The following is a 22061-nucleotide window of genomic DNA, read 5'->3' on the forward strand; positions in this document are numbered from 1 at the left end:
CCCAGAGACAAATTTTCGCCCTCCACCACCCCACCCCCATACAGGCTTCCCAGTCTCAGTCCAGTGCCCCATTCTCTCTCAGGCACCTCCTACCTGTCCTGTTCTGCCCTGCCCTAAGCCCACCTGCCCTACCTCCTACTACCATGGTGCAACACTATCGCCTGTGTATCATTTTAAGAATATCCTGTATATAGATATAATCTATACATATATCTACACCTATACCTGTATCTATCTATCTATCTAACCCATCATTCTATCAGACAGAATTTAAATTATTTAAATAATTGTATACAATTGGTTCACATGCTAGATCTTAAGGGAAGGTGTTTTTGTTTGTTTGGTTGGCTCGTTGGTTTTTGGTTTTTGGTTTTTGCTCCTTGAATAAACAAACCTCTTGTAGAGAAATTGATGGTGGAACTATGTTGGTGCCACCTCGTGACAGGAGCCTGAGCTGCAGTTTGAGCATGGCTGAGCAGGAAGGTGGGAGGGAGGGGCTGTGGTGAAAACCCACCATACAGCTTTCAGGACATCTGAGTAGAAAGGGGGCATTCCCAAGGGTACAGGGACATTCTCAAGGGTGCCTGTGTGAGGTGTCCAGACAGAAAGTGCAGCCTCTTTCCATGCTGAATAAAAGATCTAGGCCACTGGAACAACAAGATCACTTTGATTTTATGCTTTGAGACCTCTGGATAAATAGGTATATGCCTATATAAGCAAAAAATGGATCTCTGTCCTTTATGATCATTGTAACCTGTTTTAGCACACTTTTTTTACCATCTTTCTATGTAAACACATTTCAATGATAATATTTTCAATTACTTTACAACAAAATTTCACTTATCTTTTAAATAAAGACCAGTTGTGGCATCATATGAATGGCCCAACATTTATTTCTCCAATACTAGTGATGTAAATATAGTTTTTTTACCACATTTTCTATTACAAACAATAGTATGCTAACATTCTCTCTTCTTAAAGTTTATTTATTTATTTTGAGAGACAGAGAGAGAGAGAGAGAGAGAGAGAACGAGTGGGGGAGGGGCAGAAAGGGAGGGGGGCAGAAAATCCAAAGCGGGCTGGGTGCTGACAGCAGAGAGCCCAGTGTGGGGCTGTAACTCATGGACTGCAAGATCATGACCTGAGCTGAAGTCGGATCCTTAACTGGCTGAGCCACCCAGGCAGCCCTCTCTTGTCTTAATTTTAAATCCAGTACAGTTAACATGCAGTGTTCTATTAGTTTCAGGTGTACAATATACTGATTCAACAATTCTACACATTACTTAGTGCCTATCATGATAAGTCTTCTCTTAATCCCCTTCACCTACATCACCCACCTCCTCTCTGGTACTATCAGTTCTCTGTAGTGAAAGAGTCTGTTTCATAGTGTTTTGTGGTCTCTCTCTCTCTCTTTTCCTTTGCTCATTTGTTTTGTTTCTCAAATTCCACATAGGAGTGAAATCGTATGGTATCTGTCTTTGTCTGACTGACTTATTTCACTTGGCATTATACTCTCTAGCTCCATCCATGTTGCCACAAATGGCAAGATTTCATTTTTTTTTTATGGCTGAGCGATATTCCATTGTACATATATACTATTTTTATCCATGAATCAGTCGATGGAACTTGGGCTGCCTCCATAATTTGTCTATGGTAAATAATACCACAATAAACAGAGAGGTGCATGTACCTTCTCGAATTGGTGTTTTTGTATTCTTTGGGTAAATACCCAGCAGTGAAATTACTGGATCGTAGGGTAGTTACATTTTAACTTCTTGAGGAAGCTCCATACTGTTTTCCAGAGTGACTGAGCCAGCTTGCAGTCCCATCAACAGTGCAAGGGGGTTCCCTTTTCTGCACATCCTCTCCAACATTTGTAGTTTCTTGTGTTTTTGATTGGGGTCATTCTGACAGGTGTGAGGTGATATCTCACTGTGGTTTTGAGTTGCATTTCCCTGATGATGAGTGATGTTGAGCATCTTTTCATGTGTCTTTTGGCCATCTGGATGTCTTCTTTGGAGAAATGTCTGTTCATGTCTTCTGCCCATGTTTTAATTGGATTATTTGTCTTTCGGGTGTTGATTTGTATGCATTCTTCATAAATTTTGGATGCTAAGCCCTTTTATTATTTAATTTACCTTTAAAATTTACATCCAAGTTAGTTAGCACATAGTGCATCAATGATTTCAGGAGTAGATACCTTAATGACCCTTACCCATTTAGCTCATAACCCCTCTCACAACCCCTCCAGCAACCCTCTGTTTGTTCTCCATACTTAAGAGTCTCTTATGTTCTGTCCCCCTCCCTGTTTTCATGTTGTTTTTCCCTCCCTTCCATTATGTCCATCTGTCTTGTATCTTAAAGTCCTCATATGTGTGAAGTCATATGATATTTGTCTTTCTCTGACTAAGTTTGCTTAGCATAATACCCTCTAGTTCCATCCACGTAGTTGCAAATGACAAGATTTCATTCTTTTTGATTGCCGAGTAATACTCCATTGTGTGTGTGTGTGTGTGTGTGTGTGTGTGTGTGTATCCCTGATGGTGAGTGATGTTGTGCATTTTTTCATGTGTCGGTTGTGGATGCTAAGACTTTATCAGATATATCGTTTGGAAATATCTTCTCCCATTGAGTGGTTTGTCCTTTAGTTTCGATTTTTTCCTTTGCTGCGTAGAAACTTGTTATTTCGATGTAGTCCCAATAGTTTATTTTTGCTTGTGTTTCTCTTGCCCCAAGAGTCATATCCAAAAAAGAAAAAAAGGAGTTGTTACAGTCGGTGTCAGAGAAATTACTGCCTGTGCTCCTTTCTAAGATGTTTTATATTTTCAGGTCTCACATTTAGTTCCTTAATCTATTTTAAGTTAATTTTTGTGTGTGGTGTAGGATTGTGGTCCAGTTTTATTCTTTTGCATGTAGCTGCCCAGCTTTCCCAACATCATTTGTTGAAGAGACTGTCTATTTCCCACTGGATATTCTTGCCTCCTTTGTCAAAGATCAATTGACCAAATAGTCATGGGCTTATTTCTGGGATCTCTATTCTGTGCCACTGATCTGTGTGTCCATTTTTGTGCCAGTGCCATACTGTTTTGAGTACCACAGCTTTGTGATATAAGTTGAAGTCTGGAATTTTGATACCTCCAGCTTTGTTTTCCTTTTCAATATTGCTTTGGCTGTTTGGTGTCTCTTATGGTTCCATACAAATTTTAGGATTGCTTGTTCGAGTTCTGTGAAAAATGCTGTTGGTATTTTTTGACAGCGATTCCATTAAATCTGTAGACTGTTCAGGATAGAGTGGACATTTTAACAGTGTTTGTTCTTCCTATCCATGAGCATGGGATGTCTTTCCATTTGTGCCATCTTCAATTTCTCTCATCAATGTTTTATAATTTTCAGAGTACGGGTCTTTTATATCCTTGGTTACGTTTATTCCTAGGCATTTTATTATTTTTGATGCCATTGTAAGTGGGATTGTTTTCTGAATTTCTCTTTCTGCTTTTTCATTATTAGTGTGTAGACATGCAACAGCTTTCTGTACGTTGATTTTGTATCCTGAGACCTTACTGAATTCATTTATCATTACTAGTAGTTTTTGGGGGTAGGGTCTTTAGGGTTTTCTATATATGGTATCATGTTATTCTGCCAATAGTGAACGTTTTATTTCTTTTGTACCAATTTGGATGCCTTGTATTCCTTTTTCTTGTCTGATGGCTGCGCCTAGGACTTCTGGTACTATGTTGAATAAAAGTGGTGAGAGTGGACATCCTTGTCTTGTTGCTGACAGTAGGAGGGGAAAGCTTTCAGTTTTTCCACATTGAGTATGATGTTCACTGTGGGATTTTCGTATATGGCTTTTATTATGTTGAGGTATGTTTCCTCTGAACCAACTTTTTTGAAGGTTTTTACCATAAATGGATCTTATAATTTGTAAATGCTTTCTCTGCATCTTTCTAAATGATTACATGGTTCCTTTATTGTCACTGAAAAATTGTTTATTCAGGGGTTAATGGTTTATATAGTTAGTTCAATATTTATGTAATTTAAAATTATGAATTACCTGTGAGTAATCTAGATATTTACAATACAGACATTTGTGTAAGCTACTATATTTCTTGGTATTTAACATAATTGGACTTCTCTAACTTCCAATTATGAGTCAAATAAAACATTAAACTTTCAAAGTTACACCTTTGGGAGTTCACAAATTCCTAGTTGTTCAAGTTTCTATATTTACCTATATACCTTCTTATAGGAGGAAACCAAAACCCACAAATAAAAAGTTTTAATCTGCCCTTCACAATGGGTACCAAATCATCATAATGTACACTTTAAATATCTTACAATATTGTCCACTATGCCCCAATACAATAAAGCTGAAAAAAAATGAAATCCCACACTAAAGTCTTAATCTGAACCAATGCTGAGTAATAGAGCAATAGAAGGCCTTTTATTCATCGCATGAGCAAAAATATAGAATATATTTTTAATTTTCCCCTAAAGAGAATATACTTTGTATTTAGATAAATAAGAGATTCGATGTTAGGAGTTGCTTTTGGAGAATGATCAATCAGCGCCTTATCAATGGAAAGATACTGATACAAGGGACCATCGCCTCTGGGATGCATTAACTAACCTTGGTACTTCCAGTTACTTTAACCATAAATCGGACTTTTCAGCTTCAATTTGAAGAATAGCCATTGTCTTTTCATAATTCTTTTCAGGGCCATCGAAGAAAGTTCTGGAAATCCATCTTGATATAGGATGCTTGAAACATTCTGTTTCAAGTGTTCCAGGATTTGGCCTTCTGGAATTTCTGCTAACTCAAGCTTCACCAATGAATATATTCACCAGAGTTATGCCAATTGCTACTGGAATCCCACTCAACAAAAATGTAGAATTTCATTAAACTCAAATAACACCTGTCATAGAATCCAGAAGGTTTGGTGATAAACAGTCTTTTCTCATTGTTTCCACTGTGTCGCACTGAGCTGCAGTCTTCAGAAAGCCATGGGTGAGGAAGCCCCTGAATCCAAGCTGAGTGCCGAGACAGTGGCCAGAGAGAGTGGACACTGCAGTGACAGAAACCCACTGTAATGAACTCATGACCACCATGGCTACTTCAAGCAATTCTGATCATATGGTTCTTATCCTTTCTTTTATTAAAGTGGTAAATCACTTTGGTTGATTTGTAAATATTGAACCACTCTTGTATCCTATGACTAAACCCCCTTGATTGTGGTGAATTGTTTTTTAAGTGTATTGTTGGATTTGGTTTGATAATATTTTCTTGAGGATTTTCACACCTATGTTCATCAAAGTGATTGGCCTGTACTTCTCTCTCTCTCTCTCTCTCTCTCTCTCTCTCTCTCTGTCTCTGTCTCTCTGTAATGTCTTTATCTGGCTTTAGTATCAGGCTACTACTGGCCTCCTAGAATGAATTTGGAAGATTTCCTTCCTCTTGTATTCCTTTTTTGGAATAGTTTGAGAAGATTAGGTATTAACCCTTCTTTAAATGTTTGGTAGAATTCACCTGTGAAGTCATCTGGTCCTGGACTTTTGTTTCTTGGGATATTTTTGTTTAGTTTTGTTTTGTTTCATTACTGATTCTGTTTCATTGCTGTTAGTTGTTCTGTTCAAATTTTCTGTTTCTTCCCGATTCAGTTTTGGGAGGTTACATGTTTCTAGGTATTTATCCATCTCTTCCAGTTTGCCCAGTTTGTTGGGATATAATTTTTCATACTATTCTCTTATAATCCTTTGCATCTCTGTGATGTCAGTTGTTATTTATCTTCTTTCATTTGTGATTTTGTTTATTTGACTCCTCTCTCTTTTTATGATGAGTCTGGCTAATGATTGATCACTTCTGTTGATTTTCCAAAGAACCAACTCCCAGGTTCATTGATCTGTTCTTTTGTTTTTTTGTTTTGTTTTGTTTTGTTTCTATTTCATTTATCTCTTCTCTAATCTTTATTATTTCCTTCCTTCTATTGGTTTTGGATTTTGTTTGTTCTTTTTCTAGTTCCTGGAGGTGTAAGGTTAGATTGTTTACTTTTAGATTTTTCTTGCTTCTTCAGGTGGGACTGCATTGCTGTAAACTTCCTCCTTAGGACAGCTTTTGCTGCATCCCAAAGATTTCGGATTTCTGTGTTTTCTTCTTCTTTTATCTCCATGTATTTTTTTTTTAATTCCTCGTTTATTTATTTGTTAGCCCATTCATTGTTTAGTAGCATGTTATTTGACTTCCATGTATTTGTGCCAGTTCCAGGTTTTTCTCTTGTGGCTCATTTCCTGTTTCACAGCATTGTGGTCAGAAAAGGTGCATGGTGGTATGACTTTGATCCTTTTGAATTTGTTGAGACTGTCTTGTGGCCTAATATGTGATATATTCTGGAGAATGTTCCATGTGCACTCGGACAAAAATGTGTATTCTGCTATTTCTGGATAGAATGTTCTGAATATATGTGTTAAATCCATCTGGTCCAAAGTGTCATTCAAAGACATTGCTTCCTTGTTGATTTTCTGTTTAGGAGATCCACTCATTGATGTCAGTGGGCTGTTCAAGCCCCCTACCATTATCGTATTATTATGAATTGCCTTCTTTATGTTTGTTACGAACGGCTTTATGTATTTGGATGCTCTCATGTCAGGTGCATAAATATTTACAATTGTTATATCTTCTTGTTGCATTGTCCCCTTTATGATTACATAATGTGCTTCTTCGTCCCCTCTTACAGTTCTTGTTTAAAATCTATTTTGCCCAATATAAGTATTGCTACCTTGGCTTTCTTTTCATATCTACTTGCATGATAAATGTTTCTCCATCACTTCATTTTCAATCTGCATGTGTCTTTAGGTCTGTAGTGAGTCTCTGGCAAGCAACTTATAAATGCGTCTTGCTTTTTCACATTTCTGTCACCCTATGTCTTTTGATCAGAGCGGTTAGTCCATTTACATTAAAATTAGAGATAGGTAGGTAATCATTGCCATTCTGTTACCCAATTTATGGTGGTTTTTGTGGTTTTTCTCTGTTCCTTACTTTTCTTGCTCTCTTTCTTCACAGTTAGTTGGCTTTTTTATTGATAAACTTGGATTCCTTTCTCTTTAGTTTTTGCTTATCTGTTACTGTTTTTTTTTCTTTTACCGTTCAGCTTGTATATAATATCTTGTGCAAATAGTTGATGGTTGCTTAAGTTTGAACTCATTCTTTACTCCTCTCCCCTCACCCCACGTTTTAGGTGTATGCTGCCATACTTTACATCCGTGTGTTTTGAGAGACCCTTTGACTGTTTTTTATAGATGTACTTATTTTTACTGCTTTGATGCTTCCTACATTTCTTATTTCTGCTTATGGTATTTCCTTTCCACTCAAAGAATCCCCTTTAACATTTCTTGTAGGGATGGTTTAGTGATCATGGATTCCTTTAGCTTTTGTTTGTCTGGGAAACTCTTTATCTGTCCTTATATTCTGAGTGATAGCCTTCCTGGATACAATATTCTTGGCTGCAGATTTTTTAGTTTTGCCACTTTGATTATATCATGCCACTCCCTTCTGTCCTCCAAAGCTTCTGTTGAAAAATCCACTGATAGCTTTATGGGGTTTACCTTGTATGGAATTTTCTTTCCTCTTGCTGCTTTTAAAATTATCTCATTACCACTGCTTTTTACCATTTTAAGTATTATGTGTTGGTGTTGACCACTTTAGGTTGATTTTTTGGGGGGCCGTCTGTGCCTCCTGGATCTGGATTTCTCTTTCCTTCCCTAGATTTGGGATTTTTTTTCAGCTATTATTTTTTCAAATTAATTTTCTGCCCCCTTTTCTCTCTCTTTTCCTTCTGGAGCCCCTATAATGTGAACGTTATTACGCTTGATGGTGTCACTGAGGTCCCAAAGTCTGTTTTCATTTTGTGTTTTGTTTCCTCTCAACTGTCCAGCTTGGTTGCTTTCCATTACCCTGCCCCCCAGGTTACTGATACGATCTGCTTCATCTAGTCTACTATTCTTTGTATCTGGTGCATTTTTAATTTCAGTTATTGGGTTCTTCATCCCTGATTGTTTCTTTTTTATGATTTGTATCTCTTTGTTCAGGGTCTCACTGAGGTCCTCCAAACTTTTCTCGCATCTCATGGTATCTTTATGACCATTACTTTCAATTCTCTGTCAGACACACTACGCAATCCCCATTTCACTTAGGTCTCTTGCTGTGATTTTGTCTTGCTCCTCCATTTGGGACATATTCCTCTGTCTCCTCATTTTGTCTAACTCTCTGCACCTTTTTCTATGTGTTAGGAAAGTAAACCACATCCCCTGCTCTTAAAACTAGAGGCCTTATGAAGAAGCAACCCTGTAGTGCCTGCAGTGCAGTGTCCCCTATTTACCAGAATTTAGCGCTTCAGGGTTTCTCGTATGTTTGTTGTGTGCACCCTGCTCTTGTGGTTGAGCTGCTTTTTCCTTCAGTTCAGCCATCCACAATGGCGCTCTTTGCCTGTGGTGGGCAGGGTTTGGTCCCTGTGTTGCTGGTGGGCCAGTCTGGGGCCACCTTGGGCTTGATTTGAGTCAGACCAGGCATCTCCCAGGGATACACTAGCACTGAACTACAGGGCACTTTCCCTGTTTTGTCCCCTGAGAAGCTTTCCTTGATGGGCAAGGCCTGCAGTCAGACCCCCTGTCTGCCCACAGCCCACTGCTGGGACCACAGTCTGATTGTTGTGTGTGGTTATGTTTCTCTCTCCCCAGGGCAGAAGTCACTTTGGGGTGGCACTGGCCCTTCTTGGGGCTGCTTTCAAACTTCCAGGCTTGTGGCACTGCTTTACATAAGCTCCATCCAAGAGAGGATTGGAGGGGGTGGATCCATGGAAGCGTGGGGGGCTGGGGAGGGGAATGGACTTGCAGTGTTAGCAAGGTTTGCATGGGTCTGCTGTGGGAGAAGACCTGGAGCCAAGGCCTGATTGGAGGGGGCATGTCCACAGTGAAACACGAGGGCTGGGTGTCCTGTCAGCAAGTTAAGTAGGGAATGTCAGCACCTCACTGGTTCCTTGTTTGTTCCCCCAGGTGGCTGTGTGTTCATACTGCGGTGGGGGGGAAGGAAACTGGCTCCCACCAGCTCCTTTGTTTGTGGGCAAGTCCCCCACACATCCTTGCCCTTTCAACACATGCTCCGAGATCAGTAAATAAATCTCCCTCCCATGTCCCCATGTGATTTTCAAACTGCCCCTTCTATGCTGTATCTCCACAGGGCTGTTTGTTGTCCTGTCTCTTTAAGGGTGGGGACTCAGTTCCCCCTCACCATGCTGGGTTTAAGTCCCACTGGTTGTACAAACTCGTGAAATTTGGCCCTTCTGGTTTTTGCAGCCAATGTGATGAGAATTTGTCTTTCCTGTGCGGGCTACATAGTGTGAGAGTCTATTTCTCTCCCCTCTCCACACCTGGGCAGCCCTCTCTCCTGAGGGCAGTCTCGTGGGTCCACTTAGTACCCCACTGCATCTTCACCCTTCCTACTTTCTTTCATCAGTTTCTTCTCTATATTTAGCTGTGGAGAGTTTCTTCTGCAAGTCTTTGGGTTGTCTTATGGGCTATTTACACTGATATGAATGTTATCTGGTAGTATCAATGAGCCAAGGTGAGCTTAGAGTTTTCTGACTCCACCATCTTCCCGGGGAGTCTCTTAACATTCTTCTTCATAGGCATTCAGATGTTTTAGTAAGCATTTCTCTTAATAAGTTCTTGAAAGTGTTTTTTTCAAAACCACGAAAATTGCATTTTATATGAACACAACTTTGAAAGAAACTATTTTATATTTCTAACAACGCTGTATGATAGTGCCTGTTTCCCCACACATTACAAATGTGAATCATTGCTAATCTGATAGGCAACAAATCGTCCCTCCTGGTTGCTTTCATTACAACTCATGTTTGCTCCCTGCATAGAATTGTACCTTTTCAATGGGACATAATCAATTGTCACAGCCCTATGTTATTTGGAATTCAGAGTGTTTCTCATATTCCCAATTATCAACACTTCGTGGATGGCACCTGACTGTGCTGAAGAACACAGTTCATGTGGCTTTTGCACTGGTGAGCTAAATGTGTTCTCTTTGAGCACAGAACACTGTCTTGGGAGAGGTCTAGTTCATGAGAAAAACTGGTAGGGAATTATCAAGATGGCAATCCTTAGAACCAAATCCTACTTCCATCCTTAACTATGCCCTTAAGTTAAATTTCTATCAGGGAAATTGTTGGTGTGAAGGATGTACACCTCTGTAGCCTTTTGAGAAGTCCCACCATACCGACATCCAGAAATATAGTTCCTGAGTAGTCCCCTCAAAGAGGAGCCTCATGAGAAAGGCCACAGAGCAGTGGAGAAAGTAGTAATGTTAAGGTCATGTCACACAGGCCAGGCCCTGGACTCTATTTTTGGATTCCTCATGCTTTTTTGTAATCTCTTCATCCTCCTGTACCCTCCTGTAGCCTCCGACTGCCTCCCCTGGGACCTCTCCCTGTTCCCAGGTAACCACTAAACTTCTGTCACCATTAATTTCTCTTAAAAAAAAAAAACCTTTCTGTCAATAAAACTGTACAGAATGCACTTTTGTTTTCTTGCTTCTTTCATTCAACTTAACTATGTGTCAAGCTATCCATTTGTTGCATGGTTGGATAGTTCCTTAGTATTGCTAAATAATATTCCACTATATGTATATATGACGATTTGTTTTAGCCATTCATCTGGTGATGGACATGTGGATTGTTTTCGGCTTGAAGCTCTTTTCAGTAAAACGGTTGTGAATATTTGTATACAAATCTTTACATGGGTAAGATTTCTTCTGTAGGGTAAATACATAAGGGTTCAATGGCTGGATCATATGGTAGATGTTAGATGAACAATGTAAGAAACTACCAAACTAGTCCTAGAGATTTTGTATCATCTTTAATTCTCACCAGCAGTCTATGAGGGTTCCATCCTCCACAATGCTTAGTATGGTCAGTATTGTTAATGTTGGCCATTCTCACAGGGGTGTAGTGATATTTCATTGTAGTTTTAATTTACATTTCCTTATTAACTAACGATGTTGATCATCTTTTCATGACCCTATTTGTCACTTGTATAATCTCTTGGATGAAGTGTTTGTTTAATTGTTTGCTCATTTATTTATTGGCATGTCTATTACTGACAACACGCCAGGGATTTTCCATATTTTGGATTCAGGGCTATATTTTCTATATTTTGGATACAGGTCCTTTATCAGATAAATGACTTGCAAATATTTTTTTCCCAGTCAGTGGCTTGCTTTTCATTCTCTCAGCAGTGTCTTTGGAAGAGTAGACTTTTTTTTTTTTCTTTTCATTTTGAGGTGGTCTAATTTATCAATTCGTTTATTTGTGGATTGTGTTTTGGGTGTGGTATCTAATAAATCTTCACCTAAGCCAAGGTCAGAAGGATTTTCTTCCATGTTTTCCTCTCCTGTGTTTTCTCCTATGTTTTTATAGCTTTAGGTTTTATATTGAGGTCTATGGTCCATTCTCATTAGACTTCTATATGGGGTGATTATATGGTCGCCGTTTCTATTTGTTTTTATAGTCTAGGTCGTTTTGCTATCCATACGTGAATTTTAAATTCAGCTGTTGATTTCCAATAATAATAATAATAATTAATAATAATAATAATAATAATAAGGCCCACTAAGATTTTGATTTGGATTGTATTGTATCCATAGATGAGTGTGGGGATTTCCCATCCTAACAATTTTTGTCTTAACAATAGTGAGTTTTCCAACCCAAAGATATGGAAAAATGTCCCAGAGACAGACTTTAGATCTACTACAGAAAAATAAATCACTAAAATAAAGTTGTTATGGTACTTTCCACTTGGTAGGTGTGATTAGAATTGGGTTTGTTGAATTGTGGATTTTTTCTTCATTACCCTTCCATAAATCCACTTCCGTGAATTCCTGGAAACTTGAATAGTAAAAGAGAAAGTGGGACAAAGCATGCATGTATTGGGGTCTGTATGCATGTTTGTAATTATGTATGTTTGCATGCATGTACGCTTAAATCGGTAAAACCGCGAGGAGTATTTATTTTGAGAAATAGGTGGTGTTAATTGCTTCACATCGTGTCTGTGCTATACAGATCTTAGTAATATTAGGAACGAAAAGAGAGTGGTGGTGGCTTGTTGTTTTTCCAGCATTCTTGGGTGAGCATGGCTTCCATGGTGACTGTGCCTGCTGTGGGATTTGGAGCAGACTGAGCTTCCATTCAGGGCTCTTGCCTGAATCACTTGTTACTATGATAGTTGGTCAAGTGTTGTTTTTCTAATTCTGTCATTCCTTCTGGATATAGTTGGCATCTGACTGTATGGTAGACCTTCCCTTCTGCTCTAAGGTTTATTTAGTTATGTGTTCATTCAAGTATTTATTTATGTCAGAATGACCCATAGATTCTTATTTGTCCCAGAGTGTTAGCATTTGTTACTCTATTTATTTTGATTCTGGAATTGTCCCAGAACTGGGCAGTGTTAGCTCTTCAAGTTGGCCTCTGCATCCATTCGACACCTCCCTACATTTCTTTGAATATGTACTTTGTTCTCTGGGCCTATTTCTCCATGCGTAGAAAGGAAGTAGTGATGCCACCTCAGCAGACTACTTTGAGGACTTGAATTGACAAAGTCTGAAAATAACAACCCACTATGTGTGGCATCTAGAAAGCCCTCAGCAAATATGATTAGTTGCCCATTCCAGCTTTGTCTCCTTCATTCTGTCAGTGTGATGCCTCTGACATGAACATCATAGCATGACTTCCTAGAGAAAATACTTGGATATGGAGCTGCAAGCAGAGATGAGCCCACATTTCCATGATGTGAGAACTTCAGTGCCACTGCTGTGTGCAGGAAGAGGCTGTGGAATGGAGCTGACAAGGAGGCACAGTGTCATTGCACAGCTTCCAGTGACCTGAGTGGAGACAGGCAAGCACGTCCTCACCCCTTTCCTCTGCCTTTCATGCATTCTCCTTTCCTCTCCCCTTCCTCTCTATTCTATGTGCTCTCTGATCTCCTGACTCTCCCTTCTAGTGGGACATCAGAGAAAGTGTGTGAACTCTGAGCCCCAGAAACAGGAGGTGATAGAGAAGGAAAAGGTGTGATGTCCAGTGTCCTAGACAATTTTCTGGAGCAAGAGTGAAGAGATCAGGGTCCCATCATTGGTGCACTTTAGTTAAATCACTATCCTTCCACTAGCCTCATCTATACGATGGGATAACAATACCCAATCCAACCACTCAGGAATATTGCAGACTTTAAGTGTGATCCCATGTGGAAAAGAAATCTTTGGTCATAGGTAGGAAGGAAAGACCAGTGCCCTCTGAGTAATCATATTAGCAGACACTCAGACACCACCCTGATATCACAGAAGTCTGCATGGTAGACATCACATTAATGCTACACAAATTTCAACTGTTTAGGTCAGGATTTCTCCAAGTGCGGTTCTCAGAGCACTTCTTTAATAAATAGGGAGTGCTTGTTAAATTTCCAAATTCCTGGGGCCACCCTAGGTCTCCTGAATCAAAACCAGAGAGGTGGTATGGGAAGTCTCTACATTTTGAGTGATATCTACAGCTCTTTCTGGCACCCATCCAAGTTTAAAAAGCACTGCTGAGGATTTGCAATAAACACTCATTTAAAAATTTGAATTCCCTGATGTTTAATCTCCTTGTCAACTTCTCCTGCCATTCAGTTCTAAATATCTGTGTCTTCTCCAGTGTGTCCCATAGGAATCAATCCCTTCTTGTAAGTAATATTTATTCAGTGATTCATATGTGAGGCACTGAACCAGAATAGGGGACACAGCACAGAGAACAAGATAAAAAGAACAAGATAAAAAAAGATAAAAAGAACAAGAGAAACAAGATAAAAAACAGGCCTTGTTCTAGTTTTGGAACACTGGAAATAAGCAGAAAAATCAATAAGTGGGAGAATTCTATATGGGGATTTGTGCTTTAAGAAACATGAACACATGAATCGAGTAGAAAATGACCGGTCAGGGACGACTATAAATGGGACTGTCAGTGAAGCTCTTTCTCAGGAAGTACATTTGAATCGACTCCTGCACAACAAGAAAAAAAAAAAAAACAGGCTTGGGCAGGCCTTTTTGTGTATGCATGAGCAAAGTGTGTGAGTACCAGTTTTCTAGGAGCAGACACAAATAGACACATGAAAAACTTCAATGGGCTGGAGCTTGTCAGACACAATACAGATGAGGATAGGAGATGAAGTCAAATAGGAAGACAAGAGCCAATCCAGTGACTGTAAGAAGAAATGAAGTATTCACATTCACGCAATTTATAAGTGGCAGAACTAGGGTTTAGACCTAGTCTACCTTCAGAGCCCACATTCCTAACCAGTACACTTAGCAAGACGAAAAAGACATGTGTTGAACTATGTCAACCCATGGTGGCTGATGTTAAGCTGGGGTCTCTTGGTACTCTAAAAAGCAAGCAAACAAACAAATAAATAAATAAACAAAACCAACTCTCTGAGGTGGCTCACAGGGCCCGTTTGGGTGGATACTATATTTGGGAAGCATTTTGCCATGTGCTAGGTGGTAATTATTTAATAAAACAGAAAGGTAACAATCATAAAAACAGAAAAGTTAATAATCATCACAGTCACTACACATTAGACAACTTGGCTATTAAGATAATTCTTTGGACACCCATGGCTAATTTTTTGCCCCCTGTTATTAACTCAGAGTGCCAATTTCCAGATGGGGATCGCATTTCTCTATGCCTTGCTTGTTGGCAGGCAGGGCTGGTCTGATCCTCTTTGGCAAATGAGGTCAGATGGAGTGTCATCTAGAGGTAGTAGGTTAGGTCTTCCACTGTGGCCAGGTATGTCTCCTGTCATGCACCCAGTTGCCTGTCCATCAGACAGCATTAACTTTGTTCCTATGTTTAGTAAGTCACTTTGCAAGGATTCAAAGGATACATATTTGAGATTACCCTGCAGGTAATATAAGAAGACACTGTATCAGTCATCATTCCCCAGCGAAATAGAACCCATAGGATGTGTTGTACGTGTGTAGAGATAGATAGATGATAGATAGATAGATAGATAGATAGATAGATGATAGGTAGATAGATAGATAGGTAGATGATAGGTAGATAGATAGATAGATGATAGGTAGATAGATAGATAGATAGATATAGGTAGACATAGGTTTGAAGGAATTGGTTCACACGGTTATGGAGGCTGAAGGCCATCTGCTACCTAGTTCACCCTTGCTTGGGGGAGGTGAATCTTTTGTTCTATTCAGGCCTTCGACTGATTGGATGAGGCCTACTCACATAATGATTTATGCAAAGTCACCAATTTACATGTTATTCCCATTCAAAAACACTGACAGAAACATCCACAATAATGTTTGACCAAATACCTGGATAGTGTGGCCAAGGCAAGCTGACACATAAAATTAACCATCATAGATGTTCTAAGTACCTTGAAATAAAAGGAAACAAAGTACTTCTTTTCCTCTCTTTCTCCAACCATCTAGAATAAACAGTTTCCAGCTGTATGACACAACTACTAGCAAAACAACCAGGTAAGGAGCTGGGCTACCTCCACCCATGAAGATCCCTTTTTCAGAAAGCCCTGGGTAAACCTAGATAACTGAGCCCTTGAGTGACCCCACTTTTCCCTTCCTATGTCTTAATTCCTGCTGTCATGATTTAAATTAGCCAATAAAGAGTGAACACACAAAACCCTAGACACGCCAGTCTTCAATGCTAATAAAGGCAAATCCCAGGTCCCTGATCACTTCCCCCCTCTTTACCTCGCCCCCCACAACAACATGCTGTGTAGCCCTCAGGTGTTCCATGTGTCCTCCTGGATCTGTGAGTAATAGATTTCGTTCCTCAAAGTTCCCTGATGGCTTTTTGCTGAAGCACATCCTGCAATAATAATGCAATCATAATAAACCACAAGGAAGAACCACAAGGGGCAGTCCAGCCACAACATTGGCCCCTGTGGGGGAAATGTCTGTGGGGTCTTCCTAGGAGCAATATGGGTGTAGATGAGTGCATCAGGCATTCCTAGCCACTATCAATAGGCTGGCCCTTGTGATATTGATAGTGACGCTATCACTATCATTAGGCTGGGACTAACACAACAGTAGAGTATTGCATTGTGTGGCTATTTCACAACCTATATGCTTGTTAGGGGGATTTGGGTATTTTCCATATTTGACTTATTATCATAATGAGGCTCTGAACATTCTTGTACATGTCTTTCGGGTGGACATTTATTTTCTTTCTCTTGGGCATGTCTCAAAGGGTGGCATTTCCAAGTCATAGAGTGTGTTCACATTGAGCTCAGAAGATACTACCAAGCAGTTTTTCAAAATGTTTGTTCTAATCTGCATGCCCACCAGCAGTGTGTGAGAGTTGCACTGCTCCACATCCTCACCAACGCTTGGTATTTTCCATCTTTTTCATTTTTGTTGTTTTGGTGGTATCCCATTGCGGTGTTAATTTTAATTTATCTGTTTTAATTTCTCTTGAACTTAACTCTCTCTGAAGTTTTTAGTCTCTTTTACTCTAAAGAAATTCCACCCTCTTTTTTTTCTAACCTCCCGATTTATTTACTTAAGAAACTGGATCTTTTTCCTGTGGAGTTTGCATTCTGGGTTTTTGCCAGTTGTATCCTTATTGTGTTTATTATGCTCCTATGGCTTTCTTCTTTCCTTTAAATCAGTAATTAGATTTAGAGCCTTGCTTAGATTTGGATCTTTTGGCAAGAGTACCTCAGATGTGGTGATGGACTTCCCATAGCCTTACACCAGGAGCCTAGTAGTGTCTGGTGGTATCCCTTCCTGCGATGATGAGATCGATCACTAGGCTCAACAGTTGTCAGCCTGATCCAGCCAGTATAAAATCTTCCACCTGCTTTTCACCTCATGTTTTTCACCGTTTCTAATGATTATGGCCTAGAACTGCATTTCAGTAAGGTTACAAAAGCACGATGTACTAATTCTTTGATTTCTTCTGCGTGTTATTAGCTGACATCCTTTTATAAAAGAAACTTCCCCTCATCAACTGTTAGGTTAAGCTTAAGTATAGGAAGCACAGGAGGGTAAGGCGAATGCTTAGTTCTTTTGCAATATTTCCACAATCTAAAACGATGAGTTATTTTCCTAGGATCCTCAAAGGTGAGCAATGAGTTGGCTTTTTTTTTTCTTTTTTTTTTTTTCAGATTCTTATCATGAGTTCAGGGATGTTTCTGTATCTGATGTGCTTTAGTATCTTTGGCCGGTGGGAGCCCCTTCAAATTGGCTTCTTACTCTTTTTGACATGCTTTCTGGCATGAGTTCAGTCCAGACTCACCTGGTACAACCCCAACTTAGACCAGGAATCAGTCATTTAGTGGGAAATGTGCTTAAAGGATTCCGTCTGGGGACTAGAATTGCTCTTTGCTACTGGGTTTCTCATTGTTTCTTGCCTTTTCCAGGTCATGGACCCTGTGAATCTATGTTATATTTTTTAGAGAATATACATCATCAACTTACATCTTGGGCTGTCCCCCGTCCCTTTATAGGCAAGCATTTTTTATCATCTTTTGTTTTAACCATACAGGTTTTTTTTTAATATAAGGAAATACATCATGTGTTTTAATTTTCTATACCTTTCATAGGTAAAAGTTGTTATATTCTACACCAGTGCTGTGCAGTAGAAATTTCCGCAGAGAGAAATATTCTGTATCTGCACTGTCCAACACAGTGGCAACTAGCTACATGAATGTTGTATTTGGGAATTAAACATTTAGCACCCAAAATGTCGCAACTGAGACTGAGCAACTGATTTTGAAATTCCGTGTACTTTAATTTAATTTAATGTAAATACTTGTTCCTGACTGGTGGCTACCATACTGGACAGTAGCAGCTCTGCACACTTTTATGCACCTGGATTTTTTCACTTAACGATATATCTTAGAGATTACTTCAAAGCACTATAGGTAGAGTCGTTGGTTTTTATGGCTGCATAGTACTCCAGGATGTATATATACCATGGTTTATTCAACCAACCCCCTATTGGTGGACATGTCTCTTTTTCTTGTCTTCTTTATGAATTGTTATGCCAGGAATGGCTTTGTGCTTATGCTTTTTTTTTTTTTTTGCATTTTTTTGGGGGGATAGATTCTTAGAAGACAAATTGCTGGTTCCAAGTGTAAGTACCCTACTAATTTTATAAGATAATATCAAATCCCCTGAATGGGGGTTGTACCATGTACCATTACTGCAAACAATGCTTGAGACTGCCTCTTTCTTCACAGACGAGGTAAATAATGAAAAGAGGCATCACAGTTTATTTTTCTTTGCATCTCCTATCAAGAGTAAGATTTACAAAGAGGTGAAAGACCTGTACTCTGAAAACTACAAAACACTGATGAAAGAAATTGATGGGGCACCTGGGTGGCCCAGTCATTTAAGCATCTGACTTTGGCTCAGGTAATGATCTCACGATTTGTGGGTTCGAGCCCTGCATCAGGCTCTGTGGCGACACCTTGGAGCCTGGAGTCTGCTTCAGATCCTCTGTCTCCTTCTCTCTTTGCCTCTCTCTCTCTCTCTCTCTGTCTCTGTTTCTCTCTCTCCTTTTATCAAAAATAAATAAATATTACCAAAATAAAAAAAATAAATTGAAGACAACACAAAGAAATGGAAAGACATTCCATGCTCACGGATTGGAAAAAACAAATATTGTTAAAATGTCTATACTACCCAAAGCAATTTACACCTTTAATGAAATCCCTATCAAAATACCAACAGAATTTTTCACGGAACAAGAAAAAAACAATCCTAAAATTTATATGAAACCACAAAAGACCCTGAATAGCCAAAACAACCTTGAAGAAGAAAAGCAAACCTGGAGGCATCGAAATTCCAGACTTCAACTTATGAAACAAAGCTGTGGTGATCAAAACAGTATGGTACTGGCACAAAAATAGACACACAGATCAGTGGAACAGAATAGAAAACCCAGAAATAACCCCACAATTATAAGGTCAATTACTCTCCAACAAAGCAGGAAAGAACATGCAATGGGAAAAAGACAGTCGTTTCAGCAAATGGTGTTGGTGAAACTGGTCACCTACATGCAAAAGAATGAAACTGGAACCACTTTCTGTCACCATACACAAAATAAATTCAAAATGGGTTAAAGACTTAATGTGAGACCTGAAACCATAAAAATCCTAGAAAGCAGTAATTTCTCTGAGGTCAGCTTAGCAACTTTTTTTTTTCTAAATAGGTCACCTGAGGCAATGGAACCTAAAGCAAAAATAAACTATTGGACTACATCAAACAAACTAAGAAGCTTCTGCACAGTGAAGGAAACAACAGAACTAAAAGGCAACCTACTGGATGGGAGAAGATATTTACAAATGGCATGTCCAATAAAGGGTTGGTATCCAAAATCTATAAAGAACTCATACAACTCAGCACCCAAAAACCAAATAATCCAATTAAAAAATAGGCAGAAGACATGAACAGACCTTTCTCCAAAGAAGACATCCAGAGAGATGGCCAACAGACACATGAAAAGGTTCTCAGCATCACTTATCATCAGAGAAGTGCAAATCAAAACCACAATGAGATATCACCTCACACCTGTCAGAATGGCTAAAAATCAAAGTCAGAAGAAATGACAAGTGTTGGGGACGATGTGGAGAAAAAGCAACACTCATGCACTGTTGGTGGGAATGCAAAATGATGCAATCACTGTGGAAGACAGTATGGAGGCTCCTCAAAAAGTTAAAAATTGAACTATCCTACAATCCAGTAATTGCAATACTGGGTTTTTACCCAAAGAATATGAGAAAACCAAGTCAAAGTGATACATGCACCCCTATGTTTATTGCAGCATTACTTACTATAGCCAAGTTATGGAAGCAGCCCAAGTCCTCATCGATTGATGAATGGATAAAGAAGTGGGATATATATGCAATGGAATATTATTCAGCCATAAAAACAAGAATGAAATCTTCCCATTGGCAATAACATGGATGGAGCTAGAGTATAATGCTAAGTGAAATAAGTCAGTCAGAGAAAGACAAATACCATGATTTCATTCATATGTGGAATTTAAGAAACAAAACGAACAAGCAAAGGGTAAAAAGAGAACAGGAGAGATAAACCAAGAAACAGACTCTTAACTATAGAGAACAAACTGATGGCTACCAGAGGGGAGGTGGAGGGGATGGGTGAAATAGGTGATGGAGATTAAGGAGTATACTTGTCCTGATGAGCACTGGGTGATTAAAATAGAAACTTAAAAAAAGAGCAAGATTTAGCATTCTTTTATATGTTTAAGAAGCATTTTCTTGGTGAAACACCTGTTTGTATCTAGTGCCTTTGCTGCCTCACATGTTGTGATTTGCCCTTGCTTTTCCACAATCTCTGTTACAAGGTATACAAACCTTCTGACCTAACTTGTAAGTATTGTGCCCTGTTTGTAATTTTTCACATTAGTTTGCTCATGGGATTTTTTTTTTTGCCGTGCAATTTTTTTTAATATGAAATTTATTGTCAAATTGGTTTCCATACAACACCCAGTGCTCATCCCAAAAGGTACCCTCCTCAATACCCATCACCCACCCTCACCTCTCTCCCACCCCCCATCAACCCTCAGTTTGTTCTCAGTTTTTAAGAGTCTCTTATGTTTTGGCTCCCTCCCTCTCTAACCTCTTTTTTATTTTTTTTCTTCCCACACCCCATGGTCTTCTGTTAAGTTTCTCAGGATCCATATAAATGTGAAAACATATGATATCTGTCTTTCTCTACATGACTTATTTCACCTAGCATAACACTCTCCAGTTCCATCCACATTGCTACAAAAGGCCATATTTCATTCTTTCTCATTTCCACATAGTATTCCATTGTGTATATAAACCACAATTTCTTTATCCATTCATCAGTTGAGGGACATTTGGGCTCTTTCCATAGCATGGCCGTTGTTTAAAGTGCTGCTATAAACATTGGGATACAAGTGCCCCTATGCATGAGCACTCCTATAACCTTTGGGTAAATTCCTAGCAGTGCAATAATTGCTGGGTCATAGGGTAGATCTATTTTTAATTTTTTGAGGAACCTCCACACTGTTTTCCAGAGCGGCTGCACCAGTTTGCATTCCCACCAACAGTGAAAGAGGGTTCCCGTTTCTCCACATCCTCATCAGCATCTATAGTCTCATGATTTGTTCATTTTAGCCACTCTGACTGGCATGAGGTGATATCTGAGTGTGGTTTTGGTTTGTATTTCCCTGATGAGGAACGACGTTGAACACCTTTTCATGTGCCTGTTGGCCATCCGGATGTCTTTGTTACAGTAGTGTCTATTCATGTTTTCTGCCCATTTCTTCACTGGATTATTCGTTTCTCAAGTGTGGAGTTTGGTGAGCTCTTTATAGATTTTGGATACTAGCCCTTTGTCCGATATGTCATTTGCAAATATCTTTTCCCATTCCGTTGCTTGCCTTTAGTTTTGTTGATTGTTTCCTTTGCAGTGCAGAAGCCTTTTATCTTCATGAGGTCCCAATAGGTCATGTTTGCTTTTAATTCCCTTGCCTTTGGCGATGTGTCAAGTAAGAAATTGCTGCAGCTGAGGTCAGAGAGGTTTTTTCCTGCTTTCTCCTCTAGGGTTTTGATGGTTTCCTGTCTCACATTCAGGTCCTTTAACCATTTTGAGTTTATTTTGTGAATGGTGTGAGAAAGTGGTCTAGTTTCTTCTTTCTGAATGTTGCTGTCCAGTTCTCCCAGCACCATTTGTTAAAGACACTGTCTTTTTTCCATTGGATGTTCTTTCCTGCTTTGTCAAAGATTACTTGTCCATACTTTTGTGGGTCTAATTCTAGGTTGTCTATTCTATTCCATTGGTCTATGTGTCTGTTTTTGTGTCAATACTATGCTGTCTTGATGATTACAGCTTTGTAGTAGAGGCTAATGTCTGGGATTGTGATGCCTCCAGCTTTGATCGTCTTCTTCAAAATGACTTGGGCTGTTCGGAGTCTTTTGTGGTTCCATACAAATTTGAG

The 22061-nt window shown here is 39.3% G+C and overlaps 1 pseudogene; it reads right to left on the minus strand.

Annotated features, from left to right (window-relative positions):
* Positions 1-4401: 4401 nt before the first annotated feature.
* Positions 4402-5109, minus strand: LOC128311443 (NADH dehydrogenase [ubiquinone] 1 beta subcomplex subunit 5, mitochondrial-like; annotated as a pseudogene).
* Between the last annotated feature and the right edge of the window lie 16952 nt (positions 5110-22061).

The sequence above is a fragment of the Acinonyx jubatus genome, chromosome X (genome assembly GCF_027475565.1).
Source record: "Acinonyx jubatus isolate Ajub_Pintada_27869175 chromosome X, VMU_Ajub_asm_v1.0, whole genome shotgun sequence".
NCBI classification, from domain to species: Eukaryota; Metazoa; Chordata; class Mammalia; order Carnivora; family Felidae; genus Acinonyx; species Acinonyx jubatus.